The sequence below is a fragment of the Acomys minous genome (genome assembly GCF_964271855.1).
Source record: "Acomys minous genome assembly, chromosome: 13".
NCBI lineage: Eukaryota > Metazoa > Chordata > Mammalia > Rodentia > Muridae > Acomys > Acomys minous.
The window spans coordinates 36,938,842-36,960,725 of NC_140495.1; the positions used below are offsets into that span (position 1 = coordinate 36,938,842).

The 21,884-nt window shown below is 39.6% G+C and overlaps 1 long non-coding RNA gene across 1 annotated transcript; it reads right to left on the reverse strand.

Moving 5' to 3' along the window:
- Nucleotides 1–1,213: 1,213 nt before the first annotated feature.
- LOC311581972 lies at nt 1,214–18,814 on the reverse strand. Its single transcript, XR_014773969.1, has 4 exons — nt 18,755–18,814; nt 17,108–17,330; nt 10,227–10,304; nt 1,214–2,176 (listed from the first exon to the last, which is right to left on the reverse strand). It is a non-coding gene; the product is annotated as an uncharacterized lncRNA (long non-coding RNA).
- Nucleotides 18,815–21,884: the final 3,070 nt, after the last annotated feature.

A 21,884-nucleotide genomic window follows, 5' to 3' on the forward strand; every position in this document is an offset into this window, starting at 1 on the left:
TGACTTCTCTTCGAGATTCTTTTTAAGTAGAAAAAAATAGCTCATTCTAATATTTATTTGTCAAGTGCCAACCATGAGCCAAATGCTGGAGAAAATACTGCCAACAAGATGTTGAAAATGTATAATTCTTACCCTTAAATACTCCTTTTGTGTGATGTGGAAGAGTAACTATTTTCATAAACATCCTGTGAACTATAAATATTTCAGGTATTATTCTGGTGAGATACATGTGAGTCAGATCTTAGAGGATGAAAAAGAGTTGTTTGTTTGTTTTTTTTAATGAAATGCTGTTTCAGCTACAAGGACGGGAGATAATGGGCAGATGAAGAAGCAGAAATTTTTCCACATGGAAGGAAGAACATATGCAATGCCACAAGGAAAACATAAGGGAATGGCCAATTCTACGACTAAGTATCGTAATACATCTGTGGGGTACAGTATAAAAAAACAGGGCAAGAGCTGAGGCTACAGAGCCTAAAATTCTTTTGGCACAAAGCAAGCAAAGTGTCCAGGGTATTTTATTCTACGGCCATATGTTTGAACTTTACAAAGGTGGTAAACTGTCAAAGGCTCCTGATCAAGTGACACGAATGACTAGATGTGTGTACTGCATAAGACTTTGGAACATGGAAGGAAGGAGCCGGAGAAAACTCTTAGAAGCCTGAAGCAGTGGTTACTTCTTTTTTTAAAGGACACAGACTATGATGTCATGGTTTGAATCTGTGACACAGGTTTTAAGATGCTTTATTTTAGGGTGTCTAGTGAGCTTTGGGCCGTGGAGCCTACCTAGAGGAAGCAGTGGCTGAGGCTGGCCCTTCAGAGCTTCTGATGGTTAGTTATTACTTCGTGGCACCCCAACGCCTTCCCTGTCTCAAACTGTAAGCCAAAAATAAAACCTGCCTTCATCAGGCCGCTGTCATCACAGATTTTTGCCACAGCAAAGAGAAAAGGAACCAGTCCAGAGTTGTGCTACTCCTGGGTGCTTCCTCTCACCCTCTGCTCCCTGATCAACTAGGAAGTGAACAACTCTATCCCACCCCATGTTTCTGCAGACAGTATCCAGATGGAGCACCTGAGGCCAAGGGAACATAGACTGGAGACTCTGTAACTGTTAGTCCAAATAAATCCATCCTCCTTTAGTTTGCTATCAAATTTTCCCCAGTGATTCAAAAGTCACTGATACCCAATAGGTGCCTGAACTATGACACTAACAACAAATACACAGAGAGGTACATAAACAGGATAGATGACTAGAATGTAAGGTCTTAAAGATTACTTTTGAGAACTAATGAGGACAGATAAATGAAGAATGAGACCAAGGCTTTTGAATCAAGTAGCTATTTTGTGTCATCCGTTGGTACAGGAAAACCAAGAGCAAAGCAGAAAGCGATAAGCTCAATTTGCATGTTAGTTTGGTGTAGCAGAGGGAATCAATTTTTTTTGAAAATCTAGTCAGAAGTTGTAAATACAGATTTTTTTTTTTTAGCCTTGACAAATATAGGTGTCACTGATTCTTCACCTTATTTGCAGGAGTTGATGTCATAGTTGGGTGTAAATCATTGAGGTCCCTGTGTGCAGCGTAACAAGACTATGACAAAAGGCAGGGAGACCAACAATTGAGTGATCAGTCAGGAAACCAGAGCTATCAAAAGTCAAAAGTAGAGAATTTACCCAAGAGAGGAAAAACCTCAGAAGCCAAGAGTTTCACAGTGGAGGCTGCAGTCCAGGATGGCAAATGCTGCAGGGCGGTCAAGTGAGATAAGGTCTAAGAAGTGTCCGTTTGACTCAGGCTTGTCTGGGGCCAAGATGACAAGCCTCATTCCAAAAGTATCATCTCAGCAGACGCTGGGAATACAGTTCATCAACTTTCCACATTAGGCATGAACCCACTGGGTGACCTGTTATTCACAACTGGGACAAATCGTCAGGTCACACACAGCTACAAGTCTCTTTGACATTAATGTTTTGAAGATAAGACTGAGAGCTAAACTTGTTTTTTTTTTTTCTTTTTAAGAAAAAGAGCTTGGATGTTTTATTTTCCTTCTCTGTCAAGTAGTGAGCCAATGCTTCGGCACTCTTCACTCAGAGATGTAATAAATTCATCTACTGTTTAGGGTGTGGTGTTCCAGAAGTCTCTCTTGCTATGTGTCTTTGCAGTGGAGTTCAAGTAGAGTTCCTGGGGAAATATGATTAAGGCAAGAACGTCTACATTAATAATTGCATTAGTACTTATATCTTTTTTAATAAAGAAAACTCTTTGCCAAGTTTGCTTTTGAAAGATACATGTGTAATTTCATGATTAGCTAAAATATGTGATCTTTTATACAGAGCTGTGTGTGGCATATTCAATACTGGTGATAACTAAATTAGTAAAATAGAGCATTTTTTTCCAGAGTTCAGAGATTTTTTTTCTTTGTGTATCTTGGCACTTTCTCTGTGAGTATACCATACAACACAGACAAGATATAAGTATAGTTCTCAACTTTTCACACACAGAAGCTATTAATGTAAGCCATTATTTCCTCCTAATTTAGTGGGAAACTGCCCTCTAAAACTATGAGAGCACATAGGAAAATGTGCTTTCTGCCAATTTTTTTTCATCTTCCATTCCATTTCTACTGACAGTAGATGATCTTTATCTATTTGGGATGGCGCAGGAAATGTCTTAGGGATCCAAGTTGTCACAATTAATTGGAGTCATTCAGCTCATCAAGGAATTCCATGCAGTTACATAAGCTTGCGATTCAACTTTCGCGAAAGGAGTGAGAGTGTTAGTTACACATTTGGAAATACATGTGATGCCGTAATTCTGTCTCCACTAAACCCTCATGTTGTCCGCTTTCCACAAAAGCATCATCGATGGTCCAAACAGTCCATAAATTATGTATCTTTAGTTGAATGTATTGGGTTCGCTGTACTTAAGGTTATCATTGCAATAAGAGTACCTACTTTGATGTCTGCTGTCTTACACTGTCATTAAGCATCCAGCATTTATGGCAAGTGATTGCTGTACAGTGGCTCTCAGGGCTCGCCTTGCTCCACCGGAGCTGCATTACCCACTGAATAGGAAAGTTTTATTCTCCCTATCCTCTTGTATACACAGTTTCAGGCTCTGAGTCTATGAATTAGTCTGTTATTAACCCAAGTGAAACTATGAAGTATTAATGTCTTGGTGACTGTCGCAGTGTTTTCAGAGCCCATCCATTCTGCTGCAAGTTTAAAAGTCTCTTTTTTTTTTTTAAATCTGAATAGTACTGTAGCTTACTTGTGCACCACACTTTCTTCTGCCCCTTGATAACTAGCAGGCATTCTCAGCGTTTTCACATTGTGGTGACAGTGAAATAGTGCTGAGAAGAACAAGAACACTTCATATCTCTTTGAAGCCATCTCAGCTGGGGCTGCTTGACCACATGGAAATCCTGTTTTTTACTTTCGTGAGGAACCATTGTGCCGTCTTCTCCAGCAGCTGTACCGTCTTTCCTTCACGGGACAAGTGCGCCAGAGTTCCATGTCATTCACACACTCAACATCCATCTTTTGCTCTTTGTAAATATTCATACCGGAAGGTATGATAAATAACACAGTACCACTTTTTAATTTGCAGTTCCCCCAATGAGTAGTGACACTAACTGGGGTGGTTTGAATAAGATATGGCCCCCACGGGATCATATATTTTAATATTGAGTCATAAGGGAGTGACACCCCTTAGGAGTCGTAGGAGTGGCCTTGTTGGCATAGGTTGGCCTTTTTTGAGGAAGTACGTCACCAGGGGTGGGCTTTGAGGCTTCAGAAGTCCAAACCAGGCCCAGTATTTCTATCTCTTCCTGCTGCCTGTGGATCCAGATGTAGAACTCTCCGTTCTTTCTCCAGCACCATGTCTGTGTGTGTGTGTGTGTGTGTGTGTGTGTGTGTTGCCATGTTTCCCAGAGTGATGACAATGGACTAAACCTCTGAACCTGTAAGCAAGCCCCAGTTGCTTTCCTTTATGAACTGCTGTGGTCATGCTCTCTTGTCACAGCAATAGAACACGGACTTAGGCAATTATTTTTCACTTAGTTTTGTTGTGGTTGAGAGCTTAGTGTTTTTCTGCTCTTCTCTCCTAATGAAATATTTAGGAATTCTGGACATTGGGAATAAAGAAACACACGGGTAAGAGCCATTTTCCCCAGTTTCAGTGTCCACATTTAATTAAACACTATCAACAACAATAGATGTAATTTATTGATTAACGTTTGTCAGTTGATGTTGTTTATTTGTAGCTACAACCCTAAGTGGGTTTGCTATTACAAATGCTTGATATACGAAACACACAAGACTTAAAAGGGTTAAATAATATACTTCTAACTCACTCAGCAAGTATACCACCTTGAACTGCAGAGCCCACAGTACTAGGCATAACATTCCACTGCGGTCGACGCAGGGATCGTGATCCTTTTCTGCCCACAAAGTAGCAGCTGTCAAATTGAGACAAGCATGCTCAAATCCACATAAGATACACAGCTTCTGTTAAATTCCAGGTGCCCACAAGTGCTTTTCCTTCAAAACTTCATTCTGGCTATTTGCTCAGCCCATGGTGTAAAATTAGGTTACTGCAGATGGACTTATTATGCACCCTTCCCATCCAAGAATAAGAGACGCTTCCTTTGATGTTATGAAAGTGTGTGGAACAAATTAACATGACTGGCAAATCAGTGCTTCCTTCAACACAGTTGGCTTTTCCATGGGAGCGTGCCCCATTCATTCTTTCAGCAAGCCTTGCCAGGTGCCAATAACTGAACCTACACTTGCTGTGGGGAAAACAAAAAAGATGGTAACGATTGTATCTTTGTTCTTTAAATCGATGGTTTCTCATCAGGAAAGGGAACCAACTTTCCTTAAAAAAATCAATACATGTGTAGAAGCTAAATACAGAGGGGGAAAAGAAATGCCAACATTTCAAGAGGTATAAGACCTTTGTCTCTCAGCTTAAAGCAAAGATGAAAAGGAAGGCATTGGCCTTTGATTTCCTGACCACTTGTACTTCTATGTCTTTTCAGTTTGTAGAGTCAGAAATGGGCCACAAATAAGAGGAGGAGGCACAGTAGGTAGCAATGTTTAGTTGTCATGGCAACTGTGGCAGGTCCCAGGCTTCAGCCTATGGTAACGAGTGTTTTATAGTCTTCTGCAGAACTCGACACAATTAAACATTGGTTTAAGTGACTGCATTAGCCAAGTCGTTCCAAAGAATGAGTGAGCCAGTAGCTATAGCTGGCAGACAGAGAAGGGAAAATGTGCTCTGGGTTCTTAGTGAGTCACCACACAGACATAAGGGAGAGGGTGCCAGTTTTGCATGGACAGTGTGCCAGAGCCACAGCTCAGAGCAGGGTCAGGGTTTGAATAGGAGGTAAATTCTGCTCCCAGTTCTGTCAGATGAGTGGTTAGGATTCCTCCTACTGGTATCAAGGACTAAATTCTCTGCTTCTGAGGTTCTAGGTCTGGCCTCCAAAATGTACTAGCCTGCAATCCTGCATGGGTGCCTGAGCATCTAAAGCCCCACTCGGATGTTGCAAATTCACACCAGGAACGTGTTATTTGTATTCTCATTCACATCACAACTCAGCTGGGATTGCTTGGTCGTCCATTTTCTCCTGTGGCTTAACGTGCCACAGGATGCAGCCGCATCCTTCTGGTTTACTCACTATTGAATTCAAGGTGGAGTGTGGGAAATAGGTTTGCAGTATGAATGGTTGGGTCCACCATAGCTTTCTTATGGGGGAAAGAATGAGTTTGTTATGCTATGGTGACACACATACACTTTCCCATTTTGTTTCTCTGCTTGCCATAATAAACACCTTTGTTATTCCTGGATAATAACTTAACTAGACTTATTTACCAATGCTGGTTCATGGATCCCACCATTCATACCATATCTTATTTATGTTTATTTATGTGTGCCAGTCCAGAGGTCATCCTCCATGTTGGCCATTGGGAGCTGTGGACCTTGTCTTTCGAGATAGGGTCCTTTGCTGGAGCCTGGGACTCCTATAGTAGACTGGGTTGGCTGTCAGGTGTTGGGGGGAACCAGAGGGAGAAGGTGTGCATGCACTCAGAGACAAGCAGAAAAGGAAAGGGTCCACTCATGGACGTTTTATCAGTTGTAAGCCTCATGGATAAAAGTGAGGTAGTGAGAAAGGCCCTGGCTTAAAGGTACTGAAACTAAGATAAAGAAAATAAAATCAAATATTCTCTTTAGATCACATAGTACAAAAAGATTTAAATACTTTTTACAAGAACAAATGGCAATAACTCGTGAAAAGATGTCCTAGATCTTAATTCAAAAAGAAATGCAAATAAAAAATTATTTTCTTCTCTCCACTTCATCCCCATCAGAATAGCAATTATCAAGAAAATAGCAACAAATACCAACGAGATTGTAGAATGCTTATGCACAGTTGTTGGCAATGCAGTCATTCTGGAAATCAGTACCCAGGGTCTTCAAAAAAAAAAAAACCTAAAAATAAAAACACCATGCGATCCAGCTTTACTACTCCCGTGTATACACACGAAGTAATCAAAGCTAGCATACAACAGTGCTACTTGTGTTCCCTTGTTTATTTCAACTGCGCTCATAATAGCTAAACTATGGGATTAGCCCAGCTGCCCATTAACAGATATATCAGCAAAGAAAATGCAGTAAGCTCCAAGGAAGACTGAAATTATTTTTGTTTTGTTTTTGCAAGAAAACAGATGGAATTAGAGGTTATCACATGAAGTGAAACAAGCCAGACTCGAAATAAATACTGCAAGTTTCTCTTACAAACAGAATCTAGATTATTTTTTAAAAAGAATACAAAAGTAGAAACGTGACTATTAGAGAAAAGAGATAAGTATATAAAGGAGGGTAATACAACATAAATACTATAAGAGTACGTATATGAATGCATGAAAACATCAGAAAAAAAATCCATTATATTTTGTGTTGTCAATATTACTAGAAAATGAATAAGCAGTGTTCAACAAATGGGTCTGAGCACTGCTGAGGCCTAACTCTCATCTGCTACTACAAATGTCTTGAATGACGAATAATATTAAGAGAGAAGTCAAAGGAAACAAACACTTTCTGAGTCAAGTTGGTAGAAAGTGAGGCAGTCTTCAGAAGATAAGTCACGTGAGAATCAAGCAAAAATGACACTGAAAGTGAATAATTATGATAGTAATTCTTGCGAGACTCCAAGAATTTGTAGAACTCTTGGAGGTGACCATGAAATCCTCAAAAAATGTGAGACGATTGTATCTGTCTCAGCAGAAGGGGGTAACCTCAAGTCACAATTGAAATTCATGGCGTTACTTTTACATCTATGTACTTCCCCTCCCAGCTCCTGTATGTACAACCCTGGTCTTGAAGGCCATTACTCCTGAAAGGATGGGCACATCAGGAATGTGTACAAAGTGAAAAGCAACATGGTTTTATGTACATGAAAGGAGGAATAGAAGGATGAAAGTTAAGTGATAGATAGATAGATAGATAGATAGATAGATAGATAGATAGATGATAGATAGATAATTATGATGATAGATAACAGATAGATAGATGATAGATAGATAGATAGATAGATAGATAGATAGATAGATAGATAGATAGATAGATAGATAACAGATAATCAAGGTCCTTCTCAATAAGAGTGATCAAGAAAGATAGACAAAATGACGCTCTCAGTTCAATCTCACAAGACAACTAGAATCAGAGTGATTTCTTGAAATTGAAAGGTGTGGACAAATAAGTCAGGGAAGCTCAAAGCACAAGGGATCATCAAAGAAGGGGAAGACACCTGGGGCAAAGATAAAGAAGGACAGCTTCAGGGACAGACTGCAGATGGACTGCATATACCCCCTAAAAAGCATAGGGTGGTCAGAGGCAACAGGGGAGGACCTGGCCTGAAACTACAGTGTGGTACGCCTGATTCTGTGTGGTCTTACAGACAAATCAACACACATTTTCCAAGGGTCTCCAGGCCTTCATCTCCTGAGAGCCCATCTGGAAAGTTAATTACAGCATTCAGACTTGCAAACAATACTCTGCCCCATCCAGATCTCTGTGGAAGATTAGAGGTCACGAGGCCTGTAGTTCTGCCTTCTATTATTTACCAGACCTACTGAGCTTCAGCCCACTTTAAAAAAAAAAATTCTTCAAACCCAAGATTCCCACAGCTTCATTACACACAAAGTGCAGTCTTCAAGAGTAAATTAGATCACACATATGAACAGCAATGTCTTCCAGGTCAATGAATTAGCATGCCTCAATGGTGTGTGGCCAACACTTCTGTCAGGCCACCAAGGGAAGGGGAAAAAAAAACAAGTGTGACTAATTGCAATTAGAGAGAACAATGGCCCAGGAACACCCTTGGTGGGAGGGAGAAAACTGATGTTGAGAGTTTGCTCTCAAGAGAGTTAGTTTCTGCCCAGTCTCTGCCCTGTATCTGTCCTTCTGACTCTCCAGACCACTGTTTCTTGTGTTCTCCTCTGTGCTTGTGGGGCTATTTTTTTCCTTTCCTATGCTCACAAAGCTGCCTCTATGACATCCTGTGCACTCATTTCTGAACCCCAAACTGCCTTCCAAACAGTAGAAGAGAAGATGAACCTGGTAGCCTGTGTGAAGCAAACTATTTTAGGAATCCAAGCCATGTGTCCTCAAGTTCCTCTAGAAGTTGAAATTGTCGCACCATCACACAGCACTATGTAAAGAAAAGAAGACGTGCCAAGCAGAGCTTTATGGAACCTTGAGGTTCCATTTGTGGGAAGCCAGACAAAGCTGTGTGGAGATTTTCAAACTGGTGTCCCACTGCCTCAGAGCCTTGCTTCTTGCTCAGAGCCAAGTGGACTATCCAGCTAAATTGTCCCCTGTTTTCAGGAAGTTGCGACCACAGTGCTACAGTGTGTTGTATCATTAACAGTGTGCAACAGATATCTCTAATTATCCCAAGGCATGCAGTGCAATAAGATTGCACAGCCCTGTCTCTTGTTTGTTTCTCTTGTGATTACCTTTGTCCATAAAATATGAGAAATGTCATTTACAATCCAGGCAGGGATTTTTCAGAGTAGAGGCATGCTTTCTCACCGCAGTAAATCTTGTGTTTCACTGGCTAGAGGCAGTGGCCAGAGATGAGAAGCAGAACACCCTCCTCCTTGGCTTATCCACACCAGAAACACACTGGGAAAGGAAATACACCTGTCCACTTTCCAACCATTGAGATTTCTTGGGGGCTTTGATCCTGTACCATAAGCTGGTCTGTCTAACTGGCTCCACATGTTTCTTAGAATACAGACGTTTTTTCCTTTTCTTTTTCCTCCCAACTATCACAAATTATGCAGTCAAGTTTCCTAAATTTGAGGAACTCACAGGGCTTAATGCATCTGGAATACAAAGGATAAGCCTCACCTAAGAAAATCACCTTCAGGATCATGGCATTTACCCTGCCAGATGAGTATTTTAGTTGCTTTCCTGTTGCTGTGCTAAAACACCATGGATGAGAAAACTTATAAAAGAAAACATTTGATTGGGATTATAGTTTCAGAGAGTGTGAGTCCATGATTGTGGAGCAAGCACATGGCATGGGAAGCCGAGGAAGCCATGAACATGTGAAGTCCTGAGTGAATGTATGTGTTTGACATAAGCTCATATGTGAAGGACCCTCACCTCAGACTCAGGACATTAGCAAAGCCTCTACCCTTGAGTGAGAATAAGAAGGATGATAAAGCCTTTCTCTGGCCGTGTACTATGTTGAGAGTGTGCAAAAAAAATTCACCATAAGTCTCTCACTCTTCTTCTTGAAATTTATGGCCTAAAAACCATTCCCTTTACAAAGACTGCTTCTACGGATATTAGCTAAACCTGCACCCTCAATTCAGCCATATAACATAAACCCTACCTCTTTGTTCAGCTGTTTGCAATAATTGTACCTCCCTATTTGTGCAATAATTGTGTACCCCCCTGAGTTACGGGGATGCTGCAGTTTCTCGATCAGAGTCCTGTCTACTCAATCCCAGGTGTGTGTGTGTGTGTGTGTGTGTGTGTGTGTGTGTGTGTGTGCATGTGTGTGCGTGTTTGTCCTTTTCCCACTCCAATAAGGTCCATTAGTATGGTGGCAGGAATAAATGAGAGGTCACATATTTCCAAGTAACAGTTAAAGAAAGTATACCAGGGATGGTGAGAGGCTGTTAAAACTTTAAGCTTGCTTCCAGTGACTTACCTCCTCCAACATGGCCATACTTCCTAGTCCTTCTCAAATAGCCACCAACTGAGAATGAGGTATTCAAACACTTGAAATCTGTGCAAGACACCAAATCACTACATTAAACTCCCTGACCCCTATAGTGTCATGGTCATATCATAAAGAAATATGTATTCAGGCCAACTTTGAATGTCTTCATGGTCTTTCACAGTCTCAACACTTTATAACGTCCAAAGACTTTTCTGAGAATCAAGGCAATTTCTTAACTATAGCCCCCTACACAAATCAAAAGGCAAATGACATACTCCCAACTTACAATGGCACAGAATATACATTGCCATTCTAAAGGAAAAATCAGGGCATTATGAAAAAAGACCAAAACCTAACAGGTCAAACTATAAATACTATAGTATAGTTCTATGTTCAAGGTCAAAGGCCTAGCTATCTCTGCCCTTCTAGCTCTGTTGCCTGAAAGGCCTAGCTCTGTCTTGGACTAGTCTCATTCTTTGTGTAGAGCTCTTCTTAGTTACACATTTCACAACTCTAGTATGTCCAACATTTTGGGATGTCTAACTCAGTCCAAGTATCATTCAGTGGCATCTGAGGGCCTCTGGCCCTCTCAAGGTCTTCATGCAGGGACTCCCCTGCCACACATTATCTGGCCTCAGAAGTTCTTCTTAACTACAGAGAAAGATTCTATAACCTCTTTAATCATGTATTCTTTGTGACTCTAAAGCCAGAACTGTGTTTACAATGCTTCCAAGTTTGGCTCTCCACTTGGCATGGAGCCTGGCCCCATATTTACAGTGGCTTTCTTTTGTTTTTTTTTTTTTTTGGAACAATTGGAAGGTTGAATGGATGACATCTTGCTCTTAGGGAGTCCCTCCCTTTAGTTCATGTTTCTTTATTATATATGTGTATGTGTGGAGCAAGTACGCATGTGCATGTGTTTTGGGGGGTACATATATACATATGTGGAAACCTTAAGTTGACTTTGAGTATCTTTCTTGATTGTTTTCCATCTTACATATTGAGGGAGGCTTTCTCCCTAAAGCCACAGTTCACTGTTTTAGCTGGTCTGCTAGGACAAAGGGGTATGAGGATGCCCTGTCTCTGCCTTCTATGTGCTGTGACCACCTTCCCACCAAGCTCCAACTTGGGTTCCTGTATGGCAAGTGCTGGCTGGCTGAGCCATCTCATGTAGCCTACTGTAGTATCTTTTCATCTTCATATTTTAATTCAAGCTACTGAAGATGGATGTTTCAGGTGAATGCTTACAATCAAGACATAAGAGGGGGTTAGGAGTGGTCCTGGCTGTATTCCTTACCTTCTACAAATGTAAAACCATTAAGCAAATGCACCCCTAGAAAATCCCAACTGTAGCTCAATAACCAATAGTTCACCAAATATCTACCTCAGTCTGTAAGATCATAATGAGGTGTGAGGGAGCTGTACTTTATCCGGAGAGCTTTCTTTATAAGCCCAAAGTATTCTGATAATTCCGTGTATAATATTTTTGCATTATACTTCTATAAATTGTCATGATTATGATGTCTTAGCATTGCAACAGAAAAGTAACTAAGACCGAGCCTTGTTTTTTAAGAGTGACACTGTCAGGCACTGTTTGGGAACCTGGTATTGTCTCCTGTTCTGGAACAATCTCAGCCATAGACACTGTTTTCATCCCAGAGGCTGAAGCCCATGGGCTTCTTCAGAATTTCTGAATTTACCAGTAAAAAGGCTACAGTGTCCATACACAAAAGCCTCACATGTTCTGGAAGAGGTCTGTGATGCGTCATATTTTACACTTGGACTAGGAGTTCTTTCTGACCCTGTGCTTTCCTTCTACTTCAGGCTGATTGTCTTGAAGTCCACGGCTTCAAAGTAGTAAATCCCAGAGCCTCACCTGCATCTTGAAATCTGTTATGGTGGATAGATTTATATTAAACATTCTAATGACTCTATGACTCTTAATGTAATGTTTTGTTTGAGTCAAAGAGTCATGGGACATATTTTAGAAGTCAAAAAAGAAAAAGAAAGAAAGAAAGAAAGAAAGAAAGAGGAGATTTCACAGAGTTGAAAAATGGCAATCCTCTTCACTACTTTGGCTCTCTGCTCTCCAGAAGCACCCTTGGAGTATGCTCTCCTTTGCTTGCCCTGTGTAGCTCACAAATGTATATACATATACTCATGTGTATGCACTTATTGCTCTATTGCACTATGGATGATAGAGGGGTAAAACTAATTATATCTGGGTCAACATCTGGTTTTCATTATATGTTGGATGCTGCATCAGAAAAAAAAAAGGAATTCCAAGATGAAATTGCACTCTTATCTCAGCCGTGCTCTCTTCCTCTGATCACACACTTAAGAGCATCACAGGGGAGCATATATGCATGTTCACTTAGATGGGTCGCAATGCAGGACAATTTCACATTGTTCTGTAACTTGTTTTTTTCTTTTACATCCTAAAATTATTTGTCCTATGTCTGAACTTTCCATCACCTTATCCTCAGAGAGAATCACAACACGGCTGCTCTTATGATATATGAAGCCATTCCTATGCTGATCAATAAAAGCACTTAAAATTCATCTATTTTGCATATATGTATATACATGTATATATATGTATCACATATCATATATATATATATATATATATGATATGACTAATTTCATGAAGTGGGAGCTAAAGAACATACATTTTTGCTTTTCACTGATAGCACCAAATAACTTTAAGAAGACCTTAACAGTTTCTTTCTACCCTGTATAAAAGACTCTAAGATTCATCAGTTTCCTCAGCACTGAAGAATAAATAAGAAGAAAACAGGTGTGTTAAATATACATTGGTTCTTTCATGTCCAATTAGTGAAGCCACATTTCAAATTCTACTTCCTGTTGAAAATTTAAATAAATGAAAACCTATATATAATCAGCATACATCAAAGGTTAATTGGGATTATACTTGTGTTCATTATATTGATGAACAAGCTCCTCTAACAAAGAGAAGCAAAAATTCTAATGGGTTAACTAATCTTGTCTTTGTCTGTTTCAAGACAAGGCTGACCAAAATGACCTCAAACTCACAATCCTCCTGCCTCAGCCACCCAAAGGCTTGACTCTAAGGTGAGTCCTACCACTCCTGGATGGCTCAATGAACCTTGGAATTTGATCTTTTCCCACATAACAGAACTGAAATGCATAGATTGAATAGATAAGGCAGATCTGTGACATGTAGTAACACAGAGATTCAGAGTCTTTCAACCTGGGTGTTTGTTTGTTTGTTTTTGTTTTGTTTAAACTCTGAAACACAAAGCTATATCCGAGAAGAATCTTGAGGACTTTTGTCTAAGTTTAATATCCAGACTCTGATATTTCACTTCTGCTCCCATTCTATGAATAAGAACTTAGTCAGTTAGCTACAAGGGAGGCTGAAAGGTAGCATCTAGCTCACAGATCCATGTCCAACTACAACTCTGTTTCCAGGAGGAAAGGCAGAACAAATTTGAGTGTAACCACCAGTCTCACTAATTAAACACCCAAATATCACAGTGTGGTTCTGACTATCATTCCAAAATTAAGATGATGGCATTTCTTAAAGTCAAATCAAGAAGATAAAATTGCTGTTTTTAAAAGTTTTTTAATGAGCTGCAAAGATGACACAACAGTTAAGAGATGTGGTTCTCAACCTGTGGGTCATAACTCTTTTGGGGTTCCCTATGGGATACCCTGCATAACAGATATTTACATTATGATTCATAACCATAGCAAAATTATAGTTATTAAGTGGCAACAAAATAGTTTTATGGTTGGGAGATCACCACAATCTGAGGAACTGTATCAAAGGGTCTCAGTATTAGGAAGGTTGAGAACCACTGGTTAAGAGCATGTGTTACTCTTACAGGAATCCTGAGTTTGGTTCCCAGAGCTCACATTGGACAGCTGGCAACTGCCTGTAACTCCACTTCCAAGGAGATCTGATGCTTCTGTCCTCTTTCACTGGCATCTGCAGGCATGTGCCCCCCCCCCCACATAATATTAAAAAATAAAATCATAAAAGATACTTATTAAATTATATAGAACTCTCCCAACAAAGTTTCTCAATTGTGTTTACCCCTATTTCAGGCACCGCTGACTAATCAAATAACTAGTCAACACTCCTAAGCTGTGTGAATATCCTCTGAAAATGGCAATGACTTAGAACAAAGTTGTCGTGACAGCCTAATGATCAGGCCTCTTTCTCTAATTTGTATCAGCTCCATCTTCTGATTTTTCAACTTTTCAAAAAGGCTAAACAAAAACAAATTTGTGATTGCTTAAGATTTTGAAATCAAGAACACATAAGCTTAAGAAGGGCCTGGCATCTATAAATAAAATTAACCAAATATGTGCTCAGCAGTCAGGAGAAGTCAATTCCAAAACCTGGGATGGAGAATAGAGAAAGCCATAATCTTCTGAGTTGGATGTCAGCCTGGACTATAAGACATGCCTAACTCCTGTCTTGTTGGCACAATGAATGCATTTAACTAAAGGCACACAAAGGGGCCTTTATTGTTTTCTGGAAGATGATAAGACCAGCCGAATAGTTTAATGCCTTTTTTGGCACTGGGAGATGGAGCATTGGCAAGTCAAAGGGAGTAATAAAATGGCCATGTGAAACAGACACTTTAGAAATATAGTAATGACAGAAATCTAAGAAATAAATGTGAACAAGATTCAATGCTGGAGATGTTCGCATAGCTTCGGCCCTGCTGTCCCTCTCTCCTGAGGCTGGGGCGATCCTGTCAGACGAGCAGAGTGCCCAGCATTAAATGCCAGTCAAGGTAATGTCAGGAGTTCAGCCTGCAGCCTACCTAGTTCTGCTCATATAAACATAGTAGTCTGTGGAATGCATGCGTGAGCCAAGGATTGTATAAAAGGTGACACAATGACTGATTACTCAACATGGAACAGAGAGGTGCACGTAGTTTAACTCGACCAGCTAGGTTCTGTAAGCACAGTCATAAATAATAAGTTAATGCCATATTTAAAAAACCAAACAAAGGATGAAATGAATGGGCAGCTTCATTAACATGAACGTCTAAGAGTTTGGTGCTTTAGAGCAACTTTGCTCATTTTCCTGGAGATGATTGCACATCTCCTCCAGAGCCCTGCAGTGGGTCTGCGCTGATTGGACTCCCCCATCAGTGGTTCTCAACCTTCGTGATGCTGCAGCCCTTTCATATAGTCCTTCATGTTCATAGTGACCCTCATTATTTTTATTAATATTTCTTAACTGTAATTTTGCTACTGTTATGAATTATAATGTAAATATCAGATAGGCAGACTACCTGATATGTGACCTCAGTGCCATTAGACCCTTAAAGGGGTTGAGACCCACAGGATGAGAAATATTGCTCTTCCGTGATCACAAAAGGCCACATATCTAGGGTTCCTACCTACAGATAGTATTTACTGCTGCTGTTAGCTTATTATATTTTTCTTGCTAAGGTTTGACTCCAAAACTTCCTTTCACTTGTTTTTTCCCCCCTCTCAGCTGTCCATCACTTACCTATCACCATGGACCCATTAGTTATTTAATAAGAAAAACTATATAAAAAGATAATTATGCCCAGGCCAACTGTCTGTTGTAGGGCTTGGCTTAATCATCTTGTCATATCAGCCCAGCTCTTTAGACTGTTGATAGATCACAACAGAATGATGCCCCCTGGGTTCTAGTAGGCCTTTGGTATTGGTGCTGAGAATCAGTATTCAACTGGACAATCCCATATGCACATGGGACTCAGTCCACACCGTAGCCCAGGTGGCTGGTTTTGGAAGGCAGCCCATGATCCTGCAGAGACACCTGTTCATCTGACACACCCCTTCCTGAACATAAAAGCTCTGTTTCCTTTGAAACACAAACTAAAGGTCATTCAGCTCTTGCCTTTAACATCAGCTGATGATTAAAGCAGACACTTCAATTAATGAAATGGATTAAAGGCACAATATTGATATTCAGGCATATGTTCTGTGTGTCATGAGAGAAAGAAAGTAAGTGTCTGGGATCTAAAAGGTCAATGATCATTGAATTTTACATGTTTTACTTAAATAGTCACACGACAATGTTTATGGAGCCTCATGGATGACTCCATCATAGCCCACCTAAATACATTGATTTACTGTATTATGTATATATCTTTTGGGCTGCAAAGACTCTGAAGCACTCCAAATAAGTGTGTATACAACACTAAAAGAATTCCTGTTCTTTTACAAAAGTCATCCACACTCTGACTCTCAGAGACATGTTAATGGTCAAATTAATAAAACAATTTTGGATCTTTTGCCCAACACTTCAGATCAAAGTGGATTTTTTTTCTTCTTCTTAGTTTAAAAGAAATAATAAAGCATAAAAGGAATTTGTCATTTTGAAGTACATTTGGTAACTTCCTGTTTTCTCCATGCCTTTTGTGACCTTTGTCACCTGAGATTATGTCTTTTCCTATGAACACACGGAATGCACTGTCCTCACGTTCACCATGTCTTTGATATTCGATCTAAGGAGCATTTGTCAGTCCCTAACCCACTAGACCTCAATCTACATAGTATCAGGCTATACTAGAAGGAAGAATAAACACTGAGAAATTCAGGTCCCTGCACAAGCAGAGTTGATATCGACTAGGAGAGTTGACTGTGAAACAAAGAAATAATTCTGTGAAAAATAGCTGCAACTAATGCTACAAGGAATAAATATAGTCTGTAATGAAGAACTAAGGTTAGAAATGTAATTTAGCTAACAATGTCAGGAAGATTCTTCAAGAAAGTGATTTTAAGTTTAATATTTAGACCATTTTTATTTACTAAAAAATGATGAGGGTAACATCTTCCATCCAATCAATCAATCAAAAACATGAACTCACCAGTATGTTCACAGATGTAGGCCACAATGAAGTTAATGTGTAAAATTTTCATGACTTTTTGCTTGTTTGTTTTGTGTGTGCATGGGCATCCCCATGCCACGGTGCACAGGTGGAAGTCAGAGGACAACTTGAAGAAGCAGGTTTTCTCCTTCTACCATGTGGGTTCCAGGGATTGAACTCATCTCATCAGGCTTGGTGCCATCTCACTAGCCTGAAAGCCAACCTTTACAAATAATAATCCTGGATGAGAAAAGAGGTCCAGGCACTTCCAGTTCATGGAAGTTAATACTTGGTTAGCATAGCTTTAATGTCTACTGTATTCTGACTTATAACACTCCTGGAAACATCCATCCACACATGAACTACCGGATATGGTAACTCCCCCCCCCCAAACTTTGCTTTCTGTACTTTCAGTTACCCAAGCATCAACTGTGGTCTGAAAATGTTCAATGGGGATTTCCAGAAATAAACAATTCATAAGTTCAAAATAAGCTGTGACAGTGTATTATTGTAGCTATTCCATTTTATAATTATTATTGTTCATCTTTTACCAGACTTTATTTATAAATCAAACACTATAAAATATGATGATTAAAACAAACACCTCAAATAATGAAAATTCCTTTTAAAGACATGTTTAGGCATGTGTCTTATGTGTCAGTGAGCATCTGGGACCTGAAGGATCAATCTTCATCCAACTTAAATGTTCTATTCAAATATCCACACAAAAATTTCTATGCTGACTCTTCAATGTATCCACATAGCCAACCTGAATGCATTGCTTTATAACTTAGGGTTATAGAAAAAAATAAAGCACATAATAGATTTGACACTATATGTGTTTGGGGGCACCTGTGGAGCAATTTACAAGAAAAGATAGCTTGTGTATACAAGGGGACTACTATACTAGGCCATGCTATTGCTACATAAATGGTATATTAAATTATTATACCACTTTGCTTCTTTAATAGGTATATAGGCGTGAGCAGATATATGTCTAGATATGTAAATTAGATATATATGTGTACAAATACACACATATATGTGTATGTCATTTGAAATAACACATATAAAGAACTTAAAATTAAGAAAGCATTCTGAGGTGTTAACTAATTTTTGTTCACCAATCTGCCATTTCTTTATCTTATAATGACATTTAAAATAAAAAATTCAAAGCATCCATGATTACCTACTACACATTAGGCATTGTGCTATGGACTTTAACTGCCTATTCTCTGCTCTCTGTAATAATATAAGTTAATCTGTATTACACTGAATTGTAACGATGACATAATTTAGCTCCCAATTTGGAACAGTAGCCATTGAGGCTGGCCTTAACTGAGACACTCTGGTCTCCGCCTGTCTCAGAAGATCTCAGCTGTATAAACTGAGCATGGTGTGCGATATTAAATAGGTTCTGTGCACAATGAGGCTGATTTCAGGTGATGTAGGGTGCACGAAATGTCAGTGCCTCCTTCCACTGTGTCTCTGATTCTTCAGGGTGGCAGCTTCAAGCTTACTCACATGTCAGACAGAAATGATACGTGAGTAGAACGCCAGAAACTCTTAAAAGACCAGTTCAGAAAGCACAACTCCCTACCCGCTACCTTCACCCTACCACCTCAGGATACACCACCTCACTCTTACCACAGTAGACAGGCCTGAGCCAGTCACACAGGAGTCTGAGCTTGGTGAGTAAAGGAATGGAGTCTTTGCGATGAGAGCATCTTTGAGGTCACGTTTCAAGATGATTAGAAAAGTAGACCAATAGGCATTTTTTCACAAGGTGTCATGAAGAAGTAATATGATTGGTTCCCATTGTACAAATGAGAGACCCAGAAAGAAAGTAGCAGGCAGTGTCCAGCATAAAACAGATAATCAATGTTATAATAAAAAATTTAAGCTATGGATTGAACAATTAGTATGTATTTAGATGGAGCTTTGATTTGGGCTTGAATTGCCTGTGTCCATGAACTGATCCCTTCCTATTTTACTAGCTCCTAAATGTAAACGTAAGCAGGAAACAAAGATCGAGAAATAGCAATTCAGTGCCATCAGAATCTGACTATGCAGAACCAGCTTCTCTGTTGCTGGCCTCCATAGCTCTACGTGGGATGCAGAGGCTCTAAGACACGTACAATAGTGTCCCCAGATGATGACCTAGAAGAGTTTCCAGCCTGTAGAGCTGAGAAAATCCAAACAGACTTCAAGTCTTCCCAAGTTAGAGTACAGAAAAATAAAAACACAAACAAACAAACAAGCAAAGCCAAGATAGCTACAGTTTGTGGCCGAAAGTTCTGAAAGGGACTATTTGTATAGAACTAAACGTAATAGCTAGAATTCCAGCACTTGGAGGCAGAGGCAGGAGGATGGCAAGTTCAAACGAAATAAACACACAGGAAGTTGTACAAAAAGAAATCTCTGAATGACTATATGAAGCGTACCTTTGTGTTTTAGATACACCAATCTGTGAGTACATTAAAAAAAAAAAATCTCACTCAAGTCCAAGGCAATAATCACTGAAAGGCCCATGTGGGTGGGAACCAAGAGCTGCTACGTGGACTTAGGCCCACTTAACAGAAGGGAAGACACACACCTAGGACCACAAACCCCACCAGAGATTCAGGAATAGTGACGTCATGGATCTTAGAAGAGAATCTACTACCACCTCTATTCTAGACCAGCATAAATCCTTACTGCATCCTAAATTTTATCCTTATAAAGTGTGGCTCTCCCCACTCACAAAAGAAGCTGATCTTTACAGCAGATGGAGGAGATCACACAAGGCTATCACTGGACAAAAATGCAGAGATCAATGGACACTAGGAAGCCTTGTCCAAGTAGCTACCTCTGCAGCACAGCCCCTGCATCTATGGCTCAGGACACCACATGAAAGAGAGGGCAGAAAGATTGTAAGAGCCTGTCTCTGAGAAATGGCTGATTAAAGGAGACTGGAACAATGACAATATCAATAGACATGTTAACACAGGAAATGTATTATACATATATGTGTATGTGTGTTTATTTTTAAGGGAAAGCTCTAGAAAGAAAAAAATGAGGACAGAAATAGAATCTCCAAAAAAATAATTAGATACTGAAAAGAGTAAATATGGAAAAGGCAAATTGGTAAATTGATGATATTTTTCTTACTGGTGAAGCTCTTTAAGAAAATTTGCTACAAAATCAATAATAATGCATGGGGGTTGTAATAAAATAAAAATCTCTAAACAGGATATGAAAATGCTAGGAGGAGGAAGATAAAAAAATGCTTTTATAATAGTCATATTTTGGGGCCATAAATGTGACAATAAATGTTATTAAGAGACAAAATTAATATAAAATATATTTCTTGATCTCAATATAACAAAAGTCAAAATTAATAACAAGACTAATTTTTTAAAGTCCCCAAATGTTTGGAAATTTATAAAACATGTCTCTAAATAACTGAAGGGCCCCTGGGCCCAAATCTGCCTATCGTAATGTTCTTCTTGTAGGTTTCTAGGACCCTCTGGATCCTTCTACTTTGCTATTCTCCCACGTTTCTGTCATCTAGAGTCCCAGTAGGATGTCCGCTCAAACTATGTCACCAGCCAAGGATAATACAGGCCGTAAACTTCAAACCCCTACCCAGATCTAGCCAATGGACAGGACATTCTCCACAGTTGAGTGGAGAGTGGGGTCTGACTTTCACACATACTCTGGTGCCTCATATTTGACCACGTCCCCTGGAGGGGGAGACCTGGTGGCACTCAGAGGAAGGACAGCAGGCTACCAAGAAGAGACTTGATACCCTATGAGCATATACAGGGGGTGGAAGTCCCCCTCAGGCATAGTCATAGGGGAGGGGAGTAAGGGGGAAATGGGAGGGAGGGAGGAATGGGAGGATACAAGGGATGGGATAACCATTGAGATGTAACAAGAATAAATTAATAATAAAAAATAACTAAAGGACCAAAGAAGAAACCACAAAGAAAATTTTAAAACATTTAATTTAATTAAAATTAAAATACAGCAGAGTAACCTTCATGGGTTGCAGCTAACAAAATTATTAAAGGAAAATTCATAGCATTATACTCCTATTCAATAAAAGTTCTCAAATCAATTGTCTAAGATTACACCTCAATAATCTTGATTATATCTTAATAATCTTTAAAGAGGTACAGTAAGCTGAAATTAAGTAGAAATGTGTGGTCATACATGTTGGAGGAGACAGAAACACAATAGCATAAAAGCAAATGAAGATGAGCTCTCCATTACAAATATGACTGCATCCGGCCCATAGAGCACACTGAGTGCCTTCTACTCAAGTGTTATCAAGTCGCCTTCATGCAGCATCGTCACTAATTACCAAGAGGTACTCTTAAATAAATCTCTCCTTTTTTTGTCTTTGTTTTTAAGAGAAAATTACATTTTCTTCCCTTTTTAAAAGAAAAGCCAGCACAACTAAAGAAGCCTGTATTCCCTGCTAGACTGAGAAGTAGAGCAGGAGTTCTCTGTGGGATACCGCTGTGCTAAGTATGGTTTGGCAGGAAAAGGCTGAGCCCATTGGGAAAGTGTAGGTAATGCCTTCCTTTGCCTGTAAAGTCTAAAATGAAACAGATTGGTTTTGCCTTCCCTCTGAAAGCAACATTTTTCTCTCAATCTTCATGTGCGCTATTAAAGTGTCTCACTTCGAAAACTGTTTGGATGGATCATTATACCACTTAAAAGACACTGCATCAGTTACCAAGAAGAGACTTGATACCCTATGATCATATAGAGGGGGAGGGTAATCCCC